At 36.3% G+C, this 11,767-nt stretch overlaps 1 non-coding gene and 1 pseudogene across 2 annotated transcripts in view; one reads left to right on the forward strand and one right to left on the reverse strand.

The window, feature by feature from the left end:
• The window catches only part of LOC144612764 (small ribosomal subunit protein uS2-like), a 95,297-nt pseudogene that overhangs the window by 61,275 nt on the left and 22,255 nt on the right, over positions 1-11,767 (reverse strand). The window lies entirely within an intron of this gene.
• LOC132684473 (small nucleolar RNA SNORA72) lies at positions 9,904-10,035 on the forward strand. Its single transcript, XR_009612684.1, has one exon. It is a non-coding gene; the product is annotated as a small nucleolar RNA SNORA72 (small nucleolar RNA).

Raw genomic sequence — 11,767 nt, forward strand, 5'->3', positions numbered from 1 at the left:
GGTACTTCTGTTTAATTTTTTTGAGGAAACTCCATATTTTCCACAGTGGCTGCACCAATTTGCATCACACCAACAGTGCAAGACAGTTCCTTTTTCTCCAGTCTCATCAACACTTGTTATTTCTTGTCGTTTTGATACTAGTCGCTCTGACAGGTGTAAGGTAGTATCTCACTGTGGTTTTGATTTGCATTTTCCTGATGATAAGTGATGTTGAACATCTTTTCATGTATGTTTGCCATCTGTATGTTTTTAGAAAAAAAATCTGTTCAGGTCTTCTGCCCATTTTCTAATTGGATTATTTGTGGCAGGTTTTTGTGTGTGTTGAATTTTATGATTTCTTTATATATTTTAGATATTAACCCCTTATCAGAATTCTTCTCTCATTCAGTAGGTAGCCTTTTCCTTTTCTTGATGCTTTCCTTGATTGTGCAAAAGCTCTTGAGTTTGATGTAATCACAATGTTTATTTTTGCTTTTGTTTCCCTTGCCTGAGAAGACATGTCAAGAAAAATACTGTGAACACCAATGTCCAAGTGTTTACTCTCTATGTTCTCATTTAGGAGTATTATAATTTCAGGTCTTACATTTAGGTCTTTAATTCACTTGAGTTTATTTTTGTGTATGGTGTAAGAAAATGGTCCAGTTTCATATTGCATGCAGCTGTCCAGTTTTCCCAACACCATTTTTTGGAAAGATTATCATTTTCTCATTGTATATTCTTGCTCCTTTGTTATAGATTAATTGATGCTATAAACATGGATTTATTTCTGGGCTCTCTATTCTGTTCCATTGATCCATGTGTCTATTTTTGTGCCAGTACCATACTGTTTTGATTACTATATATTTGCAGTATACTTTGAAATCTGGAATTGTGATACTTCCAGCTTTCTTCTTCTTAAGATTGTTTTGGCTATTTGGGGTCTTTTGTGGTTACATACAAATTTTTAGGACTATTTGTTCTAGTTCTGTATAAAATGCTGTTGGTATTTTGATAGGGATTGCACTGAATTTGTAGATTGCTGGGGCATATGGGTGGCTCAGTTGGTTGAGCATCCAACTCTTAATTTCAGTTCAGGTCATGATCCCAGAGTCATGGTACTTAGCCCCATGTTGGGCTCCATGCTGAGCATGGAGTCTGCTTAGGATTCTCTTTTTCTCTCTCTGCACCTCTCCCCTGCTTGCACTCTTTCTAGAAATAGAATAGAATAGAATAGAATATTATAGAATTTGTAGATTGCTTTGGGTACTATGGACATTTTAACAATATTAATTCTTCTAAGATGATACATATATTTCCATTTACTTGTATCATATTCAATTTTTTTCATCCCTGTCTTACACTTTTCAGAATACAGGTCTTTCACTTTCTTGGTTAAATTTATTACTAGGTATTTATTCTTTTTGATACAATTGTAAATTAGATTAGTTTCTTAATTTCTCTCTCTGCTACTTTGTAATTAGTGCATAGAAATGCAACAGATTTCTGTATATTAATTTTGTATCCTACAACTTTACTGAATTCATTTACTATTCTAATATTATTTTTGGTGGAGACTTTGGGTTTCATATCATCTGCTAATAGTGACAGTTTTACTTCTTCCTTACCATTTGGATGATTTAATTCTTTTTATTGTTTGATTGCTGTAGCTAGGACTTGCAGTACTATGTTGAATGAAAGTGGTGAGAGTGGACATCCTTCTCTTGATCTTAGAGGAAAAGCTTTCAGATTTTCACCATTAAGTATGATGTTAGCTGTGGGTATGTCATATATGGCTTTTATTATATTAAGGTATGTATACCTACTTTGTGGAGAGCTTTTTACCATGAATAATATTGAATTTTATTAAATGGTTTTTCTGCATCTATTAAGACTGTATGGCTTTTTTATCCTTCATTTTGCTAATGTGGTGTATCACATGATTTGTGGATACTGAATCATCCTTGCATCCTTGGAATAAATCCCACTTGATTGTGGTGAATGATCCTCTTAATGTATCGTTGAATTCAGTTACCAATATTTTGTTGAAGATTTTTGCATCTCTGTCCATCAAGGATGGATGGATATATATGTATATATATATATATATACACACATATTTTATATATATATATATATGTTTATATATATATATATATTTTTTTTTTTTTTTTTTGGTAGTGTCTTTGTCTGGTTTTGGTATCAGGGTAATGGTGGGCTTATAGAATGAATTTATAAGCATTCCTTCCTTTTCTACTTTTTTTGGAATAGTTTGAGAAGGATAGATATTAACTCTTCTTTAAATGTTTGGTAGAGGGCGCTGGGTGGCTCAGTCAGTTAAGCATCTGACTTTGGCTCAGGTCATGATCTCACAGTTCACAAGTTTGAGCTCCACGTCAGGCTCTGGACTGGCAGCTCAAGGCCTGGAGTCTGCTTTGGATTCTGTCTGTCTCTCTCTTTCTCTCTGTCCCTCCCCCACTTGTGCTCTGTCTCTCTCTCTCAAAAATAAACATTAAAAACATTTGTTTAAATGTTTGGTAGAATTCACTTGTGAAGCCATATGGTCCTAGATTTTTTGTTGGGAGTTTTGTTTTATTTGTTTATTTGTTTGTTTTACTGATTCAATTTCATTCCTATTAGTCAGTTCAGATTATCTATTACTTCTGGATTCAGTCTCAGAAGATTGTATGTTTCCAAGAATTTATCAATTTTTTCTAGTTTGTCCAATTTGTTGGCATATAATTTTTCATAGTAGTCTAATAATCCCTTCTTTGTATTGCTGTGGTGGCACTTATAACTTCTTTCATTTTTTATTTTATTTATTTGAGTCCTTGCTTTTTTCTTCTTGATAAGTCTGGCTAAAGTATTATCTATTCATTTATCTTTTCAAAGAACAAGCTCTTAGTTTCATTGATCTTTTCTATTGTTGTTTTGTCTCTATTTTATTTATTCCCATTTTGATCTTTGTTGTTTCCTTCCTTCTACCAACTTTGGGCTTTGTTGTGATTTCTTTTTCCAGATCCTTTATGTGTAAGGTTAGATTGCTTATTTGAGATTTGCTTGTTTGTTTGTTTCTTGAGGTAGGTCTGAATTACTATAAACTTCTCTCTTAAAATTGCTTTCACTGAGTCCCAAAGATAGTGACCTGTTGTTTCCATTTTCATTTATCTCCAAGTATTTTTTTTTTATGTCTTTGGTTTCTTTTTGGCCCTTTGGTTGTTGGGTAGTATGCTGTTTAGACTCCATGCATTTGTATTCCTTCTAGTTTTTTTTTTTTTCTTCTTGTAATTGATTTCTGGTTTCAAGCTGTTGTGGTTGGAAAAGCTGCTTGATATGATTTCAACCTTCTTCAATTTATTGAGACTTGTTTCATAGCCTAATATGTGATCTAGCCTGGAAATGTTTCATGTGCCTTGAAAAGAATATGTATTCTGCTGTTTGGTTGGAATGTTCAGTATTATTTATTGACTTCATCTGGTCTAATATGTTATTCAAAGCCACTCTTTCCTTATTGATTTCTTTGTCTAGATGATCTATCCACTGATGCAAGTAAGGTGTTAAAGTCCCCTACTATTATTGTATTATTATCATTTCTCCCTTTATGTCCGTTAATATTTGCTTTATATATTTTGGTGATTCTATGTTGGGTGCATAGATATTTACAATTGTTATAACCTCTTGTTAGATCATTCCCTTTATCATTATGTAATGTCCTTTGTCTCTTGTTACAGTCTTTGTTTCGTCTATTTTGGCTGATATAAGTATTGCTATCCCAGTTTTTGTTTTTGCTTTTTTTTTTTTTTTTTTGCTTCCATTTGCATGGAATATCTTTTCCCATACCTTTCACTTTCAGTCTGTATGTGTCTCTAGGTCTAAAGTGAGCCTCTTGTAAGCAGTGTATAGATAGGTCTTGTATTTTAACCAACTAAACTCACCCTATTTCTTTGGATAGGAACATTTAGTCCATTTATATTCAAGGTTATTAATAATAGGTATGAACTTGTTGCCATTTTGTTAATTGTTTTCTGGTTGTTTTTGTAGTTCTCTGTTCCTTTCTTCTTCTCTAACTCTCTGCCCTTGAGGTTTGATGACTTTCTTTAATGTTATGCTGGGATTCCTTTCTCTTGTTGTGTGTATGTGCATGTATTATAGGTTTTTGGATTTTATTTACCAAGAGGTTCATATATAACATCCTATGTATATAGCAGTCTATATTAAGTTGATAGTTGCTTAAGTTCGAACACATTCTAAGAGCACTACATTTTTATTCCCCCTCCACATTTTATGTATTTGATGCCACATTTTACATCTTTATTTTGTGTATCTCGAGTAATTTTGGTAGATATAATTGATTTTACTACTTGTGTCTTTTAACCTTCATACTAGCATTATAAGTGATTGATCTACTACCCCTTTACAACCTGGATGTCTGTATCCTTCCCCAGGTTAGGAAGTTTTCAGCTATGACTTTTTTTTTTTTAATTTTTTTAACCTTTATTTATTATTGAGAGACAGAGAGAAACAGAGCATGAGCATGGGAGGGGCAGAGAGAGGAGGAGACACAGAATCTGAAGCAGGCTCCAAGCTCTGAGCTGTCAGCACAGAGTCCATCGTGGAGCTCGAACCCCCAAATCACGAGATCATGACCTGAGCCGAAGTCAGACACTTAACCCACTGAGCCACCCAGGTGCCCCTTCAGCTATTACTTCTTAAAACAAGTTTTCTGCCCTTTTCTCTCTCTCTTCTCCTTCTAGGGCCCCTATAATGCACATGGTAGTATACTTGATGTTGTTTCATCCTAACTTATCCTCACTTTTTACTTCTTTTTTTCTTTTTGATGTTCAGAGTGGTTGCTTTCAACTTCCCTATCTTCCTTAGTGCTGAACTATTCTTCTGCATCCTCAAATCTATTATTCGCTCTAGTGTGTTTTTCAGCTCAGTTATTATTTTCTTCAGCTCTGATAGGTTCTTTTTTAAATTTTTTTAAATCTCTTTGTTGAAGTTCTCACTGATTTCATTCACTCTTCTCTCATCTGTTGAGTATCTTTATGACCATTACTTTGAACTCTTAATCAGGTAGATTGCATTTCTCCATCTCCATTTAGCTCTTTTTCTGGGGGTTCATCTTGTTCTTCTATTTTGGAACATATTCCACTATCTCCTCATTTTGCCTCTCTGTTTTTGCATATTAGTTAAGTCACCTATATCTCCTGGTCTTGAAAGTAGTGGCCTGTATAGAAGTCCTGTCGTGGCCAGTAGTGCATTTCCTCTTGGTCACAGAACCTGGTGCTCCAGGGGGTCCTCTATGCGGGCTGTGTGAGCCCTCTTGTTGTGGGTGGGCTGAAACTGCTATGGACACACTGGTAGGTTGAACTGCCCCCAGCTTGGCTGTCAGCAATGACTGGTCAAGATTGATGTGGGCACACTGGCTGCCATGTCTTGCCCCAATCCCTGCATTGCCAGCTGAGAGGCCAGGCTGTGGCTACTGCAGGAGTGCTGGTTGGTGGGGCTAGGTACCCCTCTCCATGGGTCAGGAGTCACTCTGGACAGGTGCCAATATCAGCTCCAACTCCCCACTGGGTGTGGCAGGTGGTAGTCACTCTGGGAAGTCATTAGTCCCAAATGAGTATGCTTACTAGGTATGGCAATGTAGAAGGCACTTTGGACACCTGCCATAGCAGGCAGGTTGGGTGTGGTAGGTCTAAAAGGGAAAGCTGGGGTGGGGCAAGTGGTGTTGACAAGGTAAATGGAGGATGTCAGAACTGCCTCCCACAGGTGTTTGACTAGAAAGGCTGAAGGAAGACAAGAAAAATGGTGCCCACTAGCCCTTCCATTCCAAGAGAAAGCTCCTGCAGATCCCTGTCCCTCTGGCACATGTCCTAAATTATTCAACAAATCTTTCACATATAACCCAGGTGCTTTTCAAATTGCTACTTCTGTGCCAGATCTTGGAACAAGTGATACACTGCACTGGCTCTTTAAGAGCAGAGTTATAGCCATCTACTTCTCCCAGAGTTAAGCCCAGCTACTTTCCAAACTCCTGGAGTTAAGCCCTGCTGATTTTCAAAGACAGACATTATCATAGCTCATCTTCCTTGTGCAGGTCCCCAAGGCTGGAGGTGCCCAGTGTGGTACTTGACCCCTTTGCTCCTCTGTGCCTCTGATGTCCCTCCTACTTGTGGGTTGACACACCAGGGGTTTGGTTGGCAACAGAATCTCTGCCTCTCCTACCCTTTTTGATGTAGTCTTCCTTTTAAGTCTTTAGCTGTGGATAGTCTGTTCTACCAGTTTTCAGGTCATTTTTAGAGTGAGTTGCATTACACGTAGCTGTTGCCTCAGTGTGTCTGTGGGAGGATGTGAATTCGGAGGCCTCCTACTCTGCCATCTTCCCTGGCTCTCTTCCTAATCTACTCTGATAAGGGCATCAGTCATATTAGATTACAGCCCATCCTAATGACTCCATTTCAACTTAATTACCGCTTTAAAGTCCCCATCTCCAAATATAGTCACATTCTGAAATACTAGGGGTTAGGACTTCAACATATGAACTTGTGGGTGGGGGGAACACAGTTCAGCCCATAGCACCATGGCAGGACTAATACTGTGTCTCCACCTGTTCCTCTCTGCATACACTTATGTTGTGACCTAAGCCTTTGGCTACATGCCCTTCACTGACAAAACTCAGAGCTCCATTCAGTTTGTTACAATCTGTCACTCGTCTCTGAGTCCCCAGACACTTACCTTAACTACCAGTTTCCAGTTATTAAAGAAGTTGAATACACTGTAAATTTGGGGGGAAACAACTTATTAACAAAACAAACTTTTCCTAGAGAAGAACCAGATGGCTAAGGACAAATTCAAGCCCACTGATCTATTTATTGTATTTGGCCACATTGTTGTTGTTTTATGAAATCAAGAGATTTTATTTTTTTAAATCTGCAGTTTTGATTCTTTGAAAAATGCAGAGATATGGCAACTCAAGGCTGTGTAGCAATAGTTAGCTTGGATGTATTACCAGCTGCCATATTTATTTCTTTTTTAAATTTTTATTATTTATTTTAATATCATAATTAATTCTCATGTACCTGGTACATAACTAGCAATTATTAAAATGTTCCCAATTTCATTTCACCTATCCCTCTCCATGGTTTGCTTTTTGCTTAAATATTTTTAAAGCAAATCCCAGACATTTTAGTATGCCTTTGTAACTGAAAAAGATTTTTTTAACATAACCACTATGCCATTATTATATCTTTAAAAATAAGCAATAATTCCTTAATAATATTTAATATACAGTATATATTCATATTTTCTTATCTCAAAATTGTATTTTTTATAGTTAGTTTGTTCCAATTAAGATTCAAAATTACTAACCACATTTGATTGTTATGTCTCTTAAAATCCTTTTAAAATATCATTTAATTGATAAAACTGGGTCATTTATCTTATAGAATGGCCCAGATTTAGAATTTGGCTGGTTGTTTCCTTGTGGCATCATTTGATTTGTTCTTCTGTCTTTCATATTTCCTATAAACTGGTAGTTTGGCCCAAAGCAGCACTGTACAACCTCACTTTCTGCAGGAAGGCAAATTTTCTATGTCTATGCTGGCCAGCAGACTAGCCCTGACTGCATGTGATGAGTAAGCCCTTGAAATAACTGAGGTACTGAATTTTCCAGCCTGCCATGTAGCTATCTGTGGCTATGAACTAACATTTAGTGGACAGAAGGAAGTGATGGACTCAACTTCTGGATCTCGCCTTTAAAGGGAAGGGAGTCAGTTTTCACTCTCCCTTCTTCAGGCTTCTGCCTGACATGTGAATGTAGTGATGAGTATAAAACACTAATAAGCATGCAAGCAATATTCTAGAGATGACAGAGCAATTAGAATAAACCCGGACCCCCAATATCATATCAACCCCAGACTGTTTATGTTTAAAATATTATGGGAGACTAAAACTTCTATCTTACTTAAGCCACTGTGAATTTGGAACTTACTACAAAGCCAACAGACTCACTAATACATATCCCATTTAACTTATCACAGAAGCCCACGGGGACAGGAAAAGGCTCTTAATAACCATGTGCACAGGAGTACTGTTTCTATGGATGTCAGTCATCCTTCTCCCTCACTTGCTAGGTGTGTCTTCAATTATCTAATAGGCGAAGTACCAATAGGTTTTGCAGGGATGGCATATGCATGAGCTCAATAAGGAATCTTCCCTTACAGAGGCCAGCCCTGCCAATGTTGAGTACCTAATTTTCTAGCAGGGTAGCAAATCCTGGCACTAGGATGGTACCATTCCTCTAGGGTCCTGACAGCTAGCTACCTGTTGCCAGGCTGATTTTATTTGACCCCTTTCATCATGTAGACCATACCAAGAATAAATGCTTAAATTTGCATTTGAATAGGCTTCCCCTATCCATCATCCTTCTGCCAGGACTAACATCTGTTTACTTACTGAACATCCTATACCAATATGCTTTCTTAGTCAATATTGCCTCTAAACAAAAATTTGCTTTATTTATTTATTTTAATGTGTATTTATTTTTGAAAGAGAGAGAGACAGAGCATGAGCAGGGGAGGGGCAAAGAGAGAGGGAGACACAGAATCTGAAGCAGGGTGCAGGCTCTGAGCTGTCACCACAGAGCCCAACGCGGGGCTCGAAGTCACGAGCTGTGAGATCATGACCTGAGCCGAAGTCAGATGCTTAACCGACTGAGCCACCCAGGCACCCCTACACAAAAATGTATTTAATGACAAAAAAATGTAAAGGAGTAATATAATGCTCCTGCTGTTCTTATCACGTACTCTGGCCTTAAAGAACAGAACTGTAGAGGGGTACCTGGGTGGCTCAGTTGGTTGAGGATCCAACTCTTGGTTTCAGCTCAGGTCATGATCCCAGGATTGTGGGATTGAATCCTGTGTCAGGCTCTGCACTGAGTGTGGAACCTGCTTGAGATTCTCTCTCTCACCAAAAAGAAAAAAGAAAAAGAAAACAAAAGAAAAAAAAAAGAAAAAGAAAAAAAGAACAGAACAGTAGAATGGTAAAGAAGGGAAATCATTAACACCAAACTAAGGCTGCATAACCATTTGTGAAAATGAGAACAAGACCTGTACTATATTTCCTTGACTGGGCAACTGGCCATCAGAATAATATTTACATCTCCCAGTTTTCCTTGCAACTGTCTATGGTTCTGAACTAAGATTTAATGGATAGAGGAAGTGATAGATTCAACTTCTGGGTCATGCCTCTAAAGGGAAGGTAATAGTTTTCACTTCTCCTTCTTCCGACTTCAGACTTCTGCCTGGCATGCAAAAGTAGTACCAGAAGATTAAATATTTGCCCCTTCCCCTTATTTTCTTAAGAATTAGCATAATTTAAACAAGATCCCTAACCTCTTTCCTCTTCCTTTTCCCCTAAGGGAAAAGTTAGTTGCTTTTCCCCTAAGTTGCTTATAGCAACTAAGTTGCTTATAGCCTTCAAACCTCTTTGCGAGAATTCTTCAAAAGAATTTTTTAAAAACATTGTTGTACAATTTTAGGTAACCTAAAATTTTTCAGCATGAGCTTAAGGGGTTAAAATTTGTGGCAATTATATATATTGACATTTTTAAATAAAATACATCATTCTTTTAAGTAAATTCACTACAAACTCAACAGTATAGTAATTTGAAAGCTACTAACATCCATTTAAAAATATATGAACAACCTCTCTCTATTTTTTAATTCCAGTGTAGTTAACATACAGTATTATAGTAAGTTTCAGGTGTACAATATAGTGATTCAACAATTCTATACATTATTCAGTGCTCATCACGGTAAGTGCACTCTTACTCTCCTTCACCTATTCTACCCAACCCCACCCCCACTGCCCATCTGGTAGCCATCAGTTTTGAACAAGCTCTTTTTCAAAAGTCAAAAGTTTCTGCAAATATTTTCGCTCTTCTGATTTTGCAATAATTCTTGCAGGCTAAACATCTGCTATATTAAGACCGTGCATGTGTCCCCAGACCTAGTTATTTCCCTAAGTCTGGTTTTATCAATGCTGGTGATAAACCAAGTCTGACTCATAAAATAAAACTTATGTAGGAGATGTCTCTGACTCTAGGTATTTGATCATCCTTGAAAATGAAAGCAAAGCAAGAGTAATAACTTTTGAAGATAACCACTGCTAATTTGATGATTACCGGTTGCCATTAAATGAATTATAAAACTAAAAAGTAATTAAAAAAATAAAAGTCAAAAGTTTTAGATCATTATTTTTCTCCTTGAATTCATATTTGCATTCAACTTCCTTCACAAAATTTTATCCTCACGTATTATATGTTTATGCTTGAGTGTCATATATTGACCATCATTTTCCTACTCTGTGTCATGAAACCACATATATATATTGAAATTAATGTTTTTAGATTCTCTGTAATACAAGACTCTAAGGTTAAAAAAATGTCTCCTAGAATGACTCAACCTTACAATTGTTAAATAAACACAATGACCAAAACAACATACAAAAATATTTTGATGAAAAATAATAAATATAAAAATAAAAGATTTATTAGACATTCATCTCTTATTGAATTAGAGAATTTTAAACTATATAGCAATGGATTTATAGATGAAAAATACTCGTTAGTAGAAGGAGAAAGGGCACAGCATCAATTATATTCAAATTTTTAAATCTCTATAGATTTTATTTCTGAGAAGTGCTATTCCTATTAATGAGTAGACAGGAATAGAGTGAGTTTTGTTCTAGTGCTATCATTTCATTCTTTGAATTCCTCCTGAGTTTTTATTTTTTTAAATTTTAATTGTTTTAATGTTTATTCATTTTGAGAGACAGAGAGAGAGAGAGAGAGAGAGCGAGCACAAGCACAAGTAGAAGAGGGGCAGAGAGAAAAGGAGAGAGAATCTCAAGCAGGCTCTGCACGGTCAGTGCAGAGCAGGATGTGGGGCTCGATCTCATGATCCGAGCTGAAATCAAGTGTCTAATGCTTAACCAACTGAGTTACCCAGGTGCCCCCTCCTGAGTTATTTTTTAAAAATCACATGGTATCTATCATGAAAAATAATTTTAAGAATCCAATAGCTGACAACACTGACAATTAGGTCCTCCTTCAACATTACTGCAAGTAAAGAATTACAGACCACTTGAGTTGCAAAGGACTTTTTAAACCCAATCATTAAAGTTACTTACTTTCTCATTTCTGGAAACTACGCTTAAAACCTTAACCCATACTTACTAAACGACTATTAAGTATTCCTGTTTTTTTTTTTTTTTTTAGAAATACCTTAGTTTTCAAGCTCTAATTGGACAGAATGGTTCCCCATAAAAGTGGAAATTTCACATTATGGTTTTTTACTATTAACTAAAAACTATATTAATACAAAACTTCAATATTTGATAGTCTGAAAGTGCCTTAAAAAGGTAACAGATATACGAAGAAATGGATACTGATATGACATTATATGCATGGATACTAGAATACACCTAGATTTCTCTTTATATACATACATAGTTTCATTTCCCTTTTTTTTCCTAAGCAATCTCCACTCCCAAAGTGGGGCTCGAACTCCCGACCCCAAGATCAAGAGTCACATATTCTACAGACTGAGCTATCCAGGCACCCCACATGCAACTGCATTTAATGTCTGAAAATGACAGTTGGTAAGCATACATTTGACAGAATTAGAACAGCAAATCATCATTTGCAAAACAAGGAACTAATCTTGGTTGAATACAATATTTAACTTGGGGCATTACATCCTGACTCCATTTGGATAACACTTAT

The sequence above is a fragment of the Panthera onca genome, chromosome C2 (genome assembly GCF_046562875.1).
Source record: "Panthera onca isolate mPanOnc1 chromosome C2, mPanOnc1 haplotype 2, whole genome shotgun sequence".
Lineage (NCBI taxonomy): Eukaryota > Metazoa > Chordata > Mammalia > Carnivora > Felidae > Panthera > Panthera onca.